The 14707-nt window shown below is 28.4% G+C and overlaps 1 protein-coding gene across 19 annotated transcripts in view; it reads right to left on the bottom strand.

Annotated features, from left to right (window-relative positions):
* Positions 1 to 14707, bottom strand: part of LOC121122898 (protein turtle) — a 356799-nt gene that overhangs the window by 47494 nt on the left and 294598 nt on the right. The window lies entirely within an intron of this gene.

Below are 14707 nucleotides of genomic sequence, written 5' to 3'. Positions count from 1 at the left end.
AATCTTCGTGCAGTTCACTTCACCTTCCCAAGTGATTTACTTATGATTAAAAGGTTGTGATAATTTAATTTCAACTTTTCACTAAGCCAGTCACTAATTTCATGATAGAAAGTATGACGAGTTGGCCAATTTATAGAGTACACTGTACCCTTAAAGGCATATCATTCACATCACATCATTGTCATATATCCTAGGTTTATTAAAGTGTTTTAATTGTTCGAACTATACATAAATAAATAAAAAACACATTAATTTAAATATATCTTTCGAACTAAAATTTTTAAATACTTTGCAATATGAAAAAAAAAAAAAAATAGTTTGTACAGCAGAAACTCAGTCACAAAAAATATATTGTATAGTACTAATTAATTAAATAGGAAGCACATATTATTACTTTTCTCCATGTTGATGCGTTATTATTTAATCAACATATAAAAACATTTGTTCCTTGTATAATTTTTCATTCTGGCAAAAAGTCATCAATCAAACTTCCTACTAGGAAGTACATACTATATAAATTCAATAACAATGGTACCATATGTTTCTTAGGGCGCCTATCATATTATGTCCTCGTCTTATATATCATTTTCTGTAAAATTAATTATCAAACAAAATAAATGTATTGTACACTAAAGAAGAGAGTTCTTTTATGTTAGAAAGAGGATACATTTATCACGACAGAAATATATATTTTGTGTATTATTAGCATAGAAGATACAATGTTCATGGTCTTTGGATATTTTCAAAACATTGACTTAATTAAAATTTATTCGTCACAATATTTTGTAAGTGTTAAATAATTTAAAAGTAGGGCTATATCAAAAACAAGTCAAAACACCAATTATTCAGGGATTGAAAAAATGGATCCTGTCAACATTATTTCTTCTTTTTCAATAAGTTCTTGTTGAACTCATAATGGATTTTAGGATGAACAACTAAGTAATTCCTCCTTAAGTTTGTGCAAGATCAGGAGAGGGATTTGTGTCTATTTCTTTCATCTCTTAGCTGCTTGAAACTAAGCCATTGGTACGGCATGATAGCTGAGCTGCTCTCCTTTTAAACATTTTTAAAATTGTCAGTAGTACAATGTTAATTACAGTTCTTTTTTTTAAGCATACTTTCAACATTTCTAGTTATAAGACCTACAAATTGTAACTTCTACAATATTTTTATACAAATTGCAACCTGTACAAAACACACATATGTATACATGACTTGCAATATTTTAATTTTTGTAAGTAGCACTAAAAAATTATAGATTGACATCATAGTTTTCAAGTCCTTATTTAAAAAAAAAAGATAAAATCAAAAACATGCTTTTTATATAATTAAATTGCAACCATTAATTTAAAAGTAACATATTTTCAAAATATAAAAGAATAAAAAGTCTTGTGATCATATTATAGGTATGACTAAAATGACTTTCTTTTTGCTTACATATAGTTTCATGCTTAAAAAATAGAGAGGTTACATGACGTTTTTATTGTTCATAATGAAAAAAAATATATATATGCATATTTTTTTATGCATTAAAAAAATAAATTACGAAAAATTGTTAATAAGAATCTCTACTTTAAAAGAAAAGAAAATAAATGTTTCATCGAATTAAAAATACCGTAAATACACATTTGTAAATCAAACCTAATCTACATATATACGAATATATTAAATGTAAGTATACAAAGAATAAAATATACACTCTCTTAAGAGGTATAAGGGTTTTTCATTTCTCCGTAAATTCAGCGTACATGAGCCAAATTCGGAAAGATCTTCAAAGCCAATTTTCAATAAAATAAGAAGTACATATTCTAGAGGTTGTTTAACAGATTTTTTAAAATTTCCAAATTCTAAAACCCAGGATAATCCCTGAAAAAAGAGAAACTGGGAGATAATCTCTAGTACTTACCATTAGCTATGCTACGGAATATGTGCCATATGTTGCATATTGCTTTGAACTTTGGAAGGAAATAGCGAGCATTAATATCTCCCAGTTGGGTAATATACCTAAAACTTGACTTCAATCCAACTAGCCAATACTCTCCCCTTAAAAACATTGGCCCCTAATGTGGTCTAGAATTAATTTTGGGACTATCTATTCATATAATACTCTTGTAAAATAGGATATAGCCAGTTGCATTACTAGCCCTTTTTTGACAAGACTTATTTAAGCATATAAAATTAAACTTTCTTAGGATAAGCCCCTCCCCCACATAAGATGAAAGCTAGCAACGTACCAAGATATAGATATCATTCATTATTTTTTAAAGTTCCGATACGACCAAAGGACCGTCTAAAGCTAGCTGCTTTTGAGATATTAGTAAAGTTGTAAATTCTAAGCATTGACTCGTATTTGAATTGTTTTGTCTCTTGCAATCTCAACAGTGTTCTTTTATATGCTTTTTAATATTTAATTTTTGAGGAGATAATGTCTGAGCACGAGTATGTCTTGTCATGATGGACGGTATTTTTGTTTTTAGTAAGATCCTGAAGAAAGAAGAGACTAAACAGTTCAAATAATAATGAAACAAAAAACATTTAAAAGTCTATCTAGTCATGTATAGTGTTGTGTGAGTCCTCATTTATTTGGTACAATTCAGTCCAGTCTAAGGATCGGTCCTACTGACTGTCAGTAATAAAATGGATTTAAAAAGAAAAGACGAAAATAAGTTGAGTGACGTCATCAAGGACCGAACTTTATAAGGTCTAGGACTCATATGTAGGACTGAACTGGACCATACCGAGATTGAACAGAATGGGGCAGTAGTCTTCAGTCTAAATAATGATTGACTTTACACTAGTTATATAACACTTTAATATTATTAGATACAGCTATCATTCATTCATAAGTCCTAACTAGGACTGTCAGCTGTTCTCAGATATTAGTAGAGTTGTAGATTCTAAACATTTATTCTTCTATGTTTTTTTTTGTGTTTAACAATAACAACAGTGATCATTTATGGTTTCCTAGGCTGTTATCTTTATTCTTTAATTTTGAATGAGATAATAACTTAGTATAAAGTAAGCATGAGTATTTGTTGTCACGTTAGATATATTTTTTTAAGCAAAGCTTTAAGGAAAAAAGAGACAAGGCAGTTCAAATAATAATAAAAGAAAAACACCTATTAAAACAATGATAAATCCCGCGAAAAGGAGATCTCAGTATAATCTACTTAATTCTTCACATTACTAGAATACTATTTAAATTAAAAGAAACTAACTACCCATGGATTAATTACCTACTCCTCCAATTTAAATAAGTAACATAAATAAAATTAACTTTGATACGTACAGTATTTAATGTGAAATTATATGCAAAAACTATACAAATTGAATAGTATATTAACATATTTTCATTCGCATATATTAAGTTCTGATTATAAGTAATTTATTAATTACTCAAAATTTTGTAAACAAGTAAGAGCTTAAAATTCTGATAAAAGTAACATTCCATATCAACTCAACAACTATAATTAGAGTTAGAGTGTTTAAAAAACAAAAAAGACCTCTCACAGCTTTACCTCACTAACACAAAAAGTGCATTTTGCTGTCAACTGTCTGCTTCTTTTGATATATTCAATATTCTGATTGTTGATTTGTTCAATTAGAATTAGTTCTTATAAGTTGATGTGAACAAATCCCAACAATTGTTGAAATATAATTCCAAAACTGGGAAAAAATTAAATTAATACCAACTGATTCTGGGACATATTTAAGGTTTCTTTTGGAGGAAAGGTTTGCTTGATAAACAAAGGGAACGACGTGCTCTCAGTTAAGTTTGAATTCATTTTATCATTTCAATAGCTACGATTATATACATATCATCAATCATTTCTAGGATTTTTATTTATAATAAGATATTTGCTAAAATTTTGCGTCTATCTTATCATATAACATTTAAATATTATAGGATGTATATGCCATTCATTCTTTTCTTCAGTCCGACTAATCCGTCATAGGACTATTGTATAAATGGGATAATTTTTTAGGACCGATGACAAAAAAAGACTGAAAGAAGGAACGAAAAAGATTGATAAGAAATGCAGACTTAGGACACAGAATGGGCTATTTTTATAGGGTTAAAAAGCTCACTTTGGAAAGAAAAATTTTATCTGACTAAATTACGCATTTGTCGAGATGTTAGTAGAGTAATAAATGACAATTCCTATTTATCTTCTAGCCATTACATTAAGCTCCTAAAGTTTCACTGTTTTATTAAAAATGATTCTACATATAATTTTTTGAAGGTTAAACTTCTTATAACAAATCCACGTCTTTAATCTGAAATTCAATGCTTTTAGAACTGGAGGAGCATGCAGTACATTGTTTATAGAAAAATATCTAGAAAGTAAGTCAAATATTTGAAAGCTTGTGCTTTTAACAGTCATACATATGTAATGTACATTACATATGTATATGAAGCCCCCTTTAAGAAGTTCAAAACATATATAAATATAATATATTACAATGATGACGAGAAATATGTAAAAAAAAATTTTTTTTACATGTTTTATCAGATAATATGATGGGTCTTCAAAAAAAAATGAAAAAAAATGTTAAATATCTGAAACTTTAAACTCTTATGTACACTATAGATAAAATTTATTGTTTAAATTTTAAAAAAATGATATCAAATATACGTATATGTTTTGTTATTTATTTATAAAAGAAAAAAACTACAAATGCTCATATCATATGTTTGTATATTCTACAAGGCGGAAACTCTGAAATTTCCCCTTTTCAGTTTTGCAGAAATATTCAAGGTTTTCAAGGCATTTAACACTAAAAAGACGATGTTATCTTTTTTGGTATCTATTTTACCTTGTCCTCAAAAATTACATAATCTTCAAAACCTTAGATTTCCGAAAACAAATTTGCTTTAAAACTAAGTCTAAGGCAGGTGTCAGCAACATTGGAACCAAATGATCTATGCCAAATAGTATTTCTCTACGATGCCATCCTTAGTACAATTTATTCAAAGTTTGAAAAGCGACAAAAGTTCCTTATTTCACTAGTAAGGATTAAAATACAGCATTAATCATTATTTTACATAAATCAATTATGATAGACATTATTCTAACCTTAAAAAAGCATTACTAAAGTATTATAAAGCTAGCCTATGGAGCAAAAAGTGAGAATAACATTAGAAAATTTTGATTTTCCCTTTCCAAAAATGTTAAAAAAGGATGTGGACTATACACAGATTATCAAATTTTCCTTACTTTTGTTCTATTGAATAATAATAATTAAAAAAAATTAAGACTTTGCATAAGTTTAAAAAATATATATCGAAATTATTTTTTGCAAAATAACTAAAAAATTCCTTCTTAGTATCTATATTTACTAATTAAAGAGATTTTGCTTTTTTTCATAATTTGATCGAGATGTGTGACCTAACAATGAGCATGTAGCACAATGCCATTTTTTTAATACCATATGACAAATTTTCCACACTAGACGTAATTGAAATTCGAAAAAGTTGAAAATCAAACCGCTCTATTATACAGGATTTACAAATAGGAAATACTTAAATTACGTTCACCCTATATGCATATGTATATAATTTAAATTCCATTCATATATAATAATGATACGTCATAGCTCAAATCATTTGTATTGGTACGTAAATGTACAGAAGAAGAAAAAAAACTGAGAGAAAACAAAGGAGATATTATATTATATAAAAAAATGATTAAAGGCCTAGATTAGTGAGTATTTATCATTTATAAAATATGAATGTAATTTTTATTATGTATGGGGGATGGAGGGGGGATTCATGTTTGTATACTTATCATTATGACGTATTTTATGAAAAGAAAGAATCAAGGAGAAATAAAACAGAAAAGACATGCCTTATCTACATCAAAATAATTTTGAACAAAAATCAAGGAAAGTAAAAATATTCTTATGTTTTTTTTTTTAGTTAATGCAAAACTAATACTTCATGAATCTATTTTGGTAAATTATCGAACTTATATTCAAATTTCTATTTTGAGATTAAATATCTAATAATGCGAACTATAATTGAAAACCTTTGTTTAATTTCTCTCCGATATGGTTTCTTTCATTAGCTTTATTTCATTAGTTTTTACTACATAGTTTAAAAAAATACTCTACAAAAACACAGAACCTATACAAATGTTCCGAATATTAGAATGTATCCTTTTTGGACACCTCTCAATTCACGACCCATATCTGAAAACTGATTTGGATAAGTATGAATCTTAACTAAGTTTCAAGAAAGTGTACCTATAATAATGAAGCAAATATGGTCAATATAAATATCAAAATATTAGTAATGTGTGAGTAGTGTTGTGTAGGTGGCTTCTTTAGGACCGAAGACTGTAGCTCCGTCCAGCTCTGTCTCAGTTTGGGCAAGTTCAGTCTTGTTCATCAGTCCCAAAACTCATAAAGTTTGGTCCTTGATGGCGTTATTCATCTTTATTTCTTCTTTTTAAGATCCGTTTCTATTACTGACAGGCCAAAGGACCGACGGTCTTAAGGACAGTACCCGAGGGATGGTAGGGCTGGTTCTTAGACTGGACTGGACCTAATTTATAGGGACTGACAAAAGACTAAATGTGACTGCATGATCTAAAAACAAATAGAGTGTGATTTCTTATTTTAATCGGCAAAATAAAACATATTTGATTTGCAAATGGATCAAATATGTATTATTTGACAGTGATTAACCCAAAAAAGTATAATTTTATCATCCTACTCTGTTATCATACAAAAAGCCCAAGCTAATTGGTTCAGCTTATATCAATAATACCATGAGTCATAATGGAGATATAAAATCTTATATATATTTTTGAGCTCTGAAAATAAAAAATCTTCGCTAGGAGCATTATTAATAGGAGTCAAGACCTGTGAACTCTTAGTCTTAATTTCCCATATGTATAAGCAAATTGATTTATGAGGCAAACCCCTTTTTTTATATTCTTTTATTTACAAGAAAAAACTTTTTAATTAGGCCAAAGGAGAACAGGGTATAGTATGCTTTGTACATATTGATATATATGTATACACAATATTTTAATGAATATAATTAATAATCTGATAATAACAAGGAGAAGATAAAATGAGTTTGGTTCTCAAAACTTTTTAGTACGAGGAATATGTATTTTGATGAGAGATGGCGATCAAAAACATTTGAGGGTTCATCACCTTCTCCTTAACAGAACATTGTTAATATTGTCAAAAAAAAAAATCGTTTCGTTTTATCACGTTCATGAAACTCTAAACCAATTCAAATGTTCCAAATATTTTTATGTATCTTTTTCGAACCTCCATAATTTCAACGTTCCATAAATCATAACGGGTTTATTTCATTTTTTGAGAAGTATCAATCTCAACTAAGTTTCAGGAAAGTTTATCCTATCTTAATACCCCAAATTTGGCTAGATGTTTGTCTTATTGTCGACCCGTCCTTTCTGAGTGTACTTTTAAAATCATTTTATTATTTCTACATTGTCTTGTCTGACGAAATCAACACCATGAACAACACGCACATCTGTTTTGAATACTCAATAATACAATTGAACATAAATTATAAATCAAACCCTTATCAATTTGACAGCTACCATAATAATTTAAAGCTTTATAGTCTGACTGTAATTCCCACCGTGGGTTGCCTTTATGTTGCCTTTATCATTACTTACATGTATCTATGCCCGCCTCCTATGCCATATAAGTACAAAAGAACATTTATGATTATTAACAGATATTGAATGAGATTTGCCAAATCATGGATTTTTTCCATTCATGTGTTTTTTTTCCCTTCTCTTTTCCCATTTTTAAAATGAAATTAAATGTAGAAACAAATTGCAAATTGAAAAAGTGCTCGTATCAACATATTCCCACCTAATTTAATTAATATTCCGGATATTTGACTCCATGAAAAATATATATATATATGAGAAGCATACATTTGGCACTTGACTCAATGACACTTACTACATATTACTATAACCCAATAAATATGTGGTGCGTCAGCTTAAAAACAATTTTGAACAAAAATCAGAGAAATTGATTTTTTTTTACGTCATGTATATGTACATATAGCCAATAATTCATAGATATATTAGAGTATTTAAATTTCTGATAGGGATATAAGCAATAGTTTAAATCTTTATTTGATGTAAGAAACTTATATTGTCTCCAATGTAGTCTTTTTAATAAAATCTATCCATTTCTCATTCTTGTAATGTGACGATAATTTTCCCTACTTTCAATCTTCAATTTGTAACACACTCAAAGAGATATTCTGATATAAAATAAATGGACTATAATTTGTAGAAAAATACAAATTTAATTCATAATTACTCTTGAGGAAAATCATTCTAGCTTGCTTTGGTGTTAACGGCCAACATATATAGTATAACTCGACTTTTCAAGAAGTAATTTTTTGATATCATATAAATTTAAATCCCCCAATTTATTTATTTTACTTATATTCTTACTTTATTTTAAACATATTTGAGTGCATTATAGCCTTTGGATTCAAATTTGTGGGATGAGTTCAGATACCAAAGAATTTTAACTATAGTTTAGAATATTTATTTGAATTAAGAGACTTGTATTAGGCCCCATATTGCTCCTTTCCAATGAAATTTGCCAATTTATTATTCTGATAATTAATTTTGGCTATTTTATATTAACAGGTCCTCCAATGATTTAATAAGAATAATTTATTTTTAGAAATATACGATAATTCTTGTTACAAACACAAATGTAATCCACTCTAAACTTTGTGAAAATCATTTTAGTTCGTTTTTTTGTTGACGTGTTTTATTTTATTCTAGCAATGGTACAGCTTTATTTTCCCTAATGCAGTGTGTCAATATAAAAACAGTCTAGAAAAAAAAGGAGAAAATCCTAATTTAGACATATTTGAATACCCAAAAACTTCCGCTATAGTATAGTACCATTGGTTGTTTGAAACGGATTTTATTGACCCGGATATAGCCTTTTTTATATAAAATATGTGAATTTCTCATACTTTGATTGCGGCGATCAATTTTGGCTACTATAAGTGAAATTTGTGGCACTTCCAGAGGATTGATCAGAATAATTTGGTTGATATAAATAGACGATAATTCCTATAAAATACAATTTTTTGAAGAATCATTCGAACATACTCTTGTGTTGACGGGCAAGATATATTCGTTCATTCAACTGCAGCGACTATCTTTTCTACGGCATTGATGGAACGAAAATGCATTAAATATATTTATTTATTTTCGTAGATAATATAATGGCATAATTGTAATTGAATTATTATTTTTTATTAAATACTAACTTCTTTTTTTTTATTGGGGGGGGAGGGGGGACATTGCAGTTAATATTATCTCTATAAATGATAACCTTTTATAGAAAATAGTCATTATATGTACATATATGAACACTATTCAATAATAATATGATGTATTCCTTAAATCTATTATTACATGTCTATAATAATTGTTAATATAATTTCGGCAAAAAGTAATTTTAATAAAAGTAAGAAATGGATAATTTTTGATGAGGCTATTTCATATTCCATATGAAGTCATCATCACATGTCTATTAGGGTGGCTCTTATTGTATAATTAAAAATTCAATGTGTTTCATTTTTATTTTTAAACCTTTCAATCAGTTCTAATAGAACAAATATACACCACTACAAAAAGTGTAACATTTGAGGATTATTTAAAGAGGGGGGCTCCTAAATTTAGAGCCAAACGTTTTTATTTTGGAACACAAATGAAACGTAGATAAAATTATAATTCTACTTCTACCAAGAACAAAAGAGTGTAGCTAATAATTGTTTATTCAGAAAAATAACCTACTTAGTAGTACAATCAATCCATATTAATCAAGCAAAGTTAGTGTCTATGTATTTATGAATATATGACAACAAGTCACCGGGTATAGTGATCCATGATGTATGTCATAAATATATTTTGATACAAGAAATAACAATGTAATCGTACTCATGAAATATTGCAGGGGCGTACATGTAGCATCGAGCATGTAAACAGGGTGCACTGTATGTGCTCCCTGATGTAAATTAAATACATATTTTTGATATAATAAATAATTTATAATAAATAAATCTTGTGCTTATCAAAGGAACAATGTTTATTGTTTTTGTTTTTATTTGAATAAAATATAAACACTGCTTTGTTAATAGAATATTGTTGGTTTTTATTAATGAGCGCTCTTAAGACTTAAGTTATCATCACTCATCCCAACTTTTTTTTTCTCATATTCTTCTTCTTCTTTTTTTTTTTTTTTTCATTCTTGAGGAGGGAACACGTCATTGATATAAGTATTATGGTACTGAGTAATTACATTTGAGTCTGCACATGATTAACGGAGAGTATCACTTTTTGGGGGATTTATTTTTTATATTATTTTTAGACCAATATTTGTCTTTTAGCCGGAACCTAATTACTCTGAGCATTGCTGGGTACTACCGCTAGTATAAATAGTCTAATTGATGTTCACAAGGATTGTATATTGAAGCATCAACACTACTCAACCAGTAAAGATATTGGTACAAAGATTATTTATACTTACAGACAAAGTTGGTATTGTACCTGTTTCTTGTTAGAAAAAATTGGAGAATTTCCCCCCCCCCTGACTAATCATTCAATATAACTTGAAACATTAAGAAGTAGTGACCACCCATAAAATATTACTTAAAGTCAAATATATTTTATATTGCCATGTTTCATTATCAAGAAAACAAAATGGACGGGTGAGACAAATTAAACTAAAACATTGAATTTAGGGGCTGCCCTAAATTAGGAACGTACATACACAGATATATACATAAATATTTAAAATAAGTGTTCCACATATAATTACGTGAAATAAATCACGGGTCTAGGAACCTTAAAAATTGCCCTATCAATATCACTTGTTAATAAAATGATAAGATTTATGGTCCTCATACCCCTTTCATATAATTATTCAAAATAGATATGCCCTATCATATATGTAAATTTTCCAAAGGGCTTCTGGGGTTTTTGTTTTTACGTACATGGATCGTTAAATTTGTAGTGAAACAACAGCTAAAAAATAAAGAATTTGTCTTTTTTTTTTTTTTAATTTCCCCTCCCTCTTCGAACAATAATGACATTTCAATTAAAATTCTCTATTTATTTTCTCTTTCTTCGCATACTAACATATCTATCAACCCTAGGGTTACTCTCTCAGTATTCCGGGAAATCAGGCATTTAATTATTACATAATATAACATGATATCATGAAACTTTTACAGCTGTCTTTTGAAGGTTGGTACACACTGAAAATGAGGCGAATTAAAAAAACGCCATCTATGTGTTTAGTCCCGGACTTTTTGGCCCTTGTATTATAAGTAGCAATTTTGTACAAATTGTAAACAAAAAAAATGAGATGAATAATTTTAAATGAAGGATTTACAGAACTTAAGATGAGTATAATTAAACAATTGACAATTATTCATGGTGAACGTAAATGAGTTGAGAAAAAATTACTAAAGTATAAGTAACTTTATGGCACATTATAATTGCCCACTATTATATTAGTCATTAATAATTAATAACAACGTAATTTAAATATATCAAAATGGTGTGATAGTATCAATTAGTAGTTGATAATTAAAAGGAGTAATATTGATATTAAATAAGACATTTTATGATGATGAAATTGCAACTTGTACAATCAGCTTATACAAGTTGCAATTAGTGCAATCTACGATGCACAAAATTTAATTGTTGAATTCAATTTGAAGTTTACAAATTTAAATTTTTTAGGATTGATGCTTATGAAAATTATGCGGTATATGCATCATTGATATTTATAAATGATGCCCTACAAAGTAATGAAATATTTTTAATGATGAAGCGTTAGATTTTTATAGTCTAGTCTTTTTTTGACCCCATAAATATCGTTTTAGGTCGGATCGGGTTACAGAATTAAAAAAGCCGGATTGGTTAGCTCTAAACAAATAAACCGTGCACTGTTATTGATAATATATTATGACCAAGGCTAGCTATTTCCCGGGATCGACGACAATGTACCGGGAAATGATACACCCAACTATCTATACAATATGTGTATGTGTGTACCAGATTATACGTATGAAAGAAAGTGTTCTCAGTGGGGAAGGGATTACTTGGATTATAGGTAAATATAGGTGGAATCCCAGCAAGGGATAGATGAGTCAAATATATTCATGAATTTGTACAAAAAACAACTACTTGTATTCTCATAATTAGATATGAAAGGAATGGAGATGGAATTACTTGAAGATAAAAAAATATTAAATAAAAATTGGTTGGGTGATTATTTTTTTCAGGTAAAAAATAAATAAAGTGATATTAAATAAAAATGAATTATTCAATGATTAATTTAATAGATGTTCGATTTACAAAATATTTTTAACAATCAAATACCCATTAATTTATGATCCAATTTCAAACACCACCTACAGGCAGCATAGTTATTCCACCCAAATATATTAACTGCAATAATTTGTGATCATTATTTTTTCCCATGCATAAAATCGGGAGCATTTTGACGTCATAAAAGGTATAAAAAAAAACAACTGGGGATTTTAAATCTGGAAAATTTAAGGATAATGTATATTACAATTTATTTGAAAAAATTAATTGCACAATTCATTTATCTTTTGTTCTTACACGTAGAGGTCTATTATAGTGAAGTCACTCAATACCACTAACATACTCCAGCTTCAACAACAATCTTCAACCTGGCCTGGAAATTGGTAGAGGCGTTGATGAGAAAATTCTTGTACATATTGGCTCGAACCTCGAGAATGGAAGCCCGCAAGGAGTCAACAGTGTTATGTGCACGTTTATTGTACACTCTTTCAGATCCTACGAAATAGGAGAGCAAATGTATTTTAGACCAAAATATAGAGGTCTTAAAAATATAGATTTTTCTGTAATAATTCCAGTTTTGGAGAAATAACACAAATTTAAAATTCTAGTACGACATCAGATCTATGACCATCAATTTAAGTTCTGGAGTATTATTATAAATGAAGTTATTTGCGTTCATGGAAGTGTGTCCAGCACGGATGCACACAATGATGGCCGCACAGCGTTCGTATTCGAAGGATATCTAAATGGATTTTATGTTTATTCTTGTACAATTTTGTCAGCTATATCTGATGAACACACTTTCATAAGCTTAGAACATAGGGTTGCAAGGATATTGAGGTCTAAACTTTTTCCAGATTTCAAATCCTCACCCTATACAAAATCGAGATGTTATCTTTTAATTGTTATATATTTGTTGTTAATGTATTAATTGAGTGTCAGAATAGATTAACGCTGTTTAAAGAAGTTAATATATATATATCACCAACAAACAAATTTACAAGGTATAATAATGTTCTGAACGTTGATTATTTGAACATTAATTGGCTCTTGTTTCAGTAGTAAACAGTTGTTTAATAGTAATTACCATATATTTCAATGCTGGAACTATAAATTTACCAACTAGTTTATGAGGGTTGGGTTAAAGTGTGTAAATCACAGACTGGTCTGATGTCATCATAGTTTTTGATCCATTCAAAGTTCAGTCCGAATAAACCACATTGAAAATTGAGATATAAATATGTCAAATTGATAATTCCGCCGTGATCAATTTTACAAATGAATTGTTGATGACATCATCTGTGTTTACAAACTACGGACATTGAAACAATGTGGTCATATTTTGTTTAAAGTGATTCATAAGTGAACATTAATTGTATCTCGAAAACAGCATAATCAACGTTTCGAAAACTGGCAAGGGTAAAAAAAAAAAGAAAACATCGACAGCTGAGAATAAATACAATGTAAACTTTTGTGTTGGTAAAGAAGCAGAATTTGTCTTTTACTGTCAACTATTGATTTTTCTATTTCTCTTCTCCATATTATTGTTTTAAACGTTGATTGGTTGTACTCCAACTGCTACTCTGTGTGTACATTTTGTACTATTACATTAATAATAATTATTTTATAGTTGGACTAAGAATGGACTAAATAATACCACCGGATTTTAGATTAGTTATCTTTTTTAAAGAGGAAATGTTGCAAGATACAATAAATATAAGGACGTGACATGTTATATATAATATATTCATACTTTATTTGTTAAAAAAACTAGAATCAAAGATTTTTATGTATTTTTATAAATAAATAAAATAACTAACTTGTGCCTTTTTAATGCTTTATCAATAGCTTTTTTTTTTGTTTCAAGCCATTAATTATTGTTGAATGAATGAATCAAGGGGAGCGAGGGGAAAAAGAGAATTCATCTGCCATTGAATAGAGGTTTTTTATATTTTTTGCATCATGATTATTTATGAAATTTTATTATTAGGAAGAGGCCCATAAAATTTCATTCTCTTCGCTAGTTTTTTTTTTTTACACACTCATAATATCTATAGAAGCTTTGTAATTTGCATGCTGGCATTAATACTTTCTCTTTTGGTGTGTATATATAGGAGTGAATGAGTGTGGTTGTAACCTCAATAGAAATAATAAATATGGAATAGGGTGTCTCAATACAGTTAGAAATATGAAAGAGTTATTTTAATTGATCAGTAACTTATTCCACGTACTCGGACAATTCAACATATGTAGAAAAAACATATTTTAAAATTCAAAAGATATAACTTATTAATTAACAATAGAACTTCAAGCAAATTAATACTATAAATAGA

Source organism: Lepeophtheirus salmonis, chromosome 8 (assembly GCF_016086655.4).
Source record: "Lepeophtheirus salmonis chromosome 8, UVic_Lsal_1.4, whole genome shotgun sequence".
Classification (NCBI taxonomy): Eukaryota; Metazoa; Arthropoda; class Copepoda; order Siphonostomatoida; family Caligidae; genus Lepeophtheirus; species Lepeophtheirus salmonis.
Note: the sequence above shows the minus strand (reverse complement) of the source record. Positions and strands in the feature narration are given on the sequence as shown.